Source organism: Octopus bimaculoides, chromosome 6 (genome assembly GCF_046866305.1).
Source record: "Octopus bimaculoides isolate indiv1 chromosome 6, ASM4686630v1, whole genome shotgun sequence".
In the NCBI taxonomy this organism is placed as follows: domain Eukaryota; kingdom Metazoa; phylum Mollusca; class Cephalopoda; order Octopoda; family Octopodidae; genus Octopus; species Octopus bimaculoides.
In genome coordinates, this window is record NC_142933.1 from 103033691 (window position 1) to 103036190 (window position 2500).

At 34.2% G+C, this 2500-nt stretch overlaps 1 protein-coding gene across 7 annotated transcripts in view; it reads left to right on the plus strand.

Annotated features, from left to right (window-relative positions):
- Positions 1 to 256, plus strand: part of LOC106875435 (alpha-mannosidase 2) — a 451302-nt gene extending 451046 nt beyond the window's left edge. For all 7 annotated transcript variants that reach the window (XM_014923584.3, XM_089354371.1, XM_052968622.2 and 4 more), the window contains one exon: positions 1 to 256. This exon is cut by the window's left edge and continues 6557 nt beyond it. The gene's annotated coding sequence lies outside the window, so the exon portion shown is untranslated.
- The last annotated feature ends 2244 nt before the right edge of the window (positions 257 to 2500 follow it).

Genomic DNA, 2500 nt, shown 5'->3' on the forward strand with positions numbered 1-2500 from the left:
ATATATATACATACATACACTCTTGAGATTTATGAAAATACTGATGTTATCTATCAAAAGAACAGGATGTGAACAAACACGCATGTATACATTGATACAGAATGCATACACATACCCAAAATGTTATGTTACTCATGAGTTAAAAAAAAGCAAGCTATGATTATAGTTTTTAAAAAAATAATGTTGGTGAGACGTTTTTTTTTATAATTAAAGACATAAAAAATTATAAGAAAATTAAAAATAATAATAATAATAATGTATTGTGTGGACATTTTTATTTTTGTCTCTTTTTCTTTACACTTGGAACAATGTGCTTGATATTTTGCTCCAGATCAACCATGTTTGTACAATCACACTAGTTATTTCATACATCTTTATCCTATTCATATAAATTTTAGATCATTTCTGACAAAGTTCTGGTTTTTGCATAACCAATGTTGTTATAGCTGATTTGTTAATAAAGCTTCTTCAAGGTAAAAGCTTAGCAAAAATTATGATGAAATGTGTTAAGGTAAAAGCTCAAGATATTATGATGAAGCGTCTTTAGGGGAAAGTCGTAGAACAAATGTTACAGATACAGCTTTTTATGAATGTTTTTCTGACAGAAAATTTACATGATCAGAGGATTCTTTCAAACGCTATCTTATCTATCTATCTCTCCTCTCTCTCCAGAGTTAATATCAAAACGCTTTCCTCCTAAAGATGTTTCATTATAAATTCAGCTTTAGTTATCAGTTTATTCAAATCCGTTTATGAATTTATCGTATGTAAATAATATGCGGAAGGAAACATTTGGTAAGTACATTTGATTCTAGTTAATATTTTGTGTATACACATATTTACTATGTCTGTAACATAAGAGGATATCACACGCACACGTTTGTATGGTAGAGATTTATTTGGAAAGATATACCTATACATAAAGTGGATATAAAAATGTGTGACCACTCATTTTTATATTTCATACATATATTTAGAAAAATATTTAAAATTCATCTGACAGACTAAAGATTATTAAATATGTAACACATACACACACATATATATTAGCACCCACCTGATGGAAGGAAGTTTGTTGTGTGGGCGCCCTTTCTGTTTTCAGCTTGTCAAACACGTGTAATCTGGCTATCTGTATAGTATCAATTACTAACGCTGGCTGAGTATCAATGTTATCAAGAATTGTAGATGATGAAATTTCCCTCAACATTTACATTTAAAGGGAACTACATTGCTAAGTATTTGAATAATAATGATGAGAAATGTGGTAGAGAAGCGGACTTTTTACTCTACAGTACTTAGTTATGCTACTCTTTTTTTCCAGGATTCCGGAGAGCAGGGACTTGTACATGCGTACATACAATCATACGTATATACAGGTGTATTTTTGTGAGCACCTCTCTATAAATGACAGCCAAAACGGCATGCTCATTTTGACTGCATATAATTCCCTCAGGGCAAGCCCTCACAGTCATATTTGTAAGAGAAATAATGACTCCTCGATTAATTCAATCAGGAGTGGAAGTTTAAGTCGAAAAATAACGAACGAAGCACGGAGAATATACACATTCAGTTTCATTTACTTTTAAGATCTTAAAACTTATGCACGTTTACAAAGTCATACATAGTACATAATGTATGTGTGTATTGATGACGAACAGCAGAGCGTTCCATGCCGCTTTCCATTCCTCTCCCACTGCATGATGTCACACCAATCATTTCCTTTTCATCACATTTACACCTGCTTTTCCAGCGCCTCCTGTCCACACACCACTCCCTTGTGAAATATATTTAGCGCATTAACCCTGAATATATAGCTTTTCTGAAGTAACATGCTTTAACCGAATTATTAACTCTGTAAACTGTTCCCCATATCTATCTATCTGCATTATATATATATATATATATATAAGAATTTATGATACGAGAAGATAGAACGAACAGAATTTAGTCCAAATTACAATTGTTCCTGCGCATTAGCATTAGCTGTTACTTGCTGAATGTATCACATATTACTATTTTTAGCAGATCGAGCTAGTTAGAGCAGGCACAAGAAAACTGGTTCGAGACGCGGGCCGCAGAATATATGGTTCATCATCAAGCGGGCCACACTACTACAAGAATTAAAGCTAATTCTTTTATTTGGCGTCCGATTCAAAAAGTCCCGCGGGCCGCAGTTTTTTTCATGACTGACTGAGAAACTTATTCAACAGTACCGTAGCAGTATCTTTTACCTAGTATCATTAGACTTTGGCCATGCAGGGGCACCACCTTAAAATATTTTAGTCCAACAATAGACCCCCAGTACTTTCCTCTTAAGCCTGGTACTTAGTCTGTCTCCGTTGCTGAACTGGTTCACAGGCGGTCGTGGGAGACAAACACAGACAGAAAACACACACACACACATATATGTGCGATCGGCTTCTTTTAGTTTCCGTCTACCAAATCCACTCACAAGACTTTGGTCGGGCCGAGGCTATAGCAAAAAAAAAGAAAAGAATTG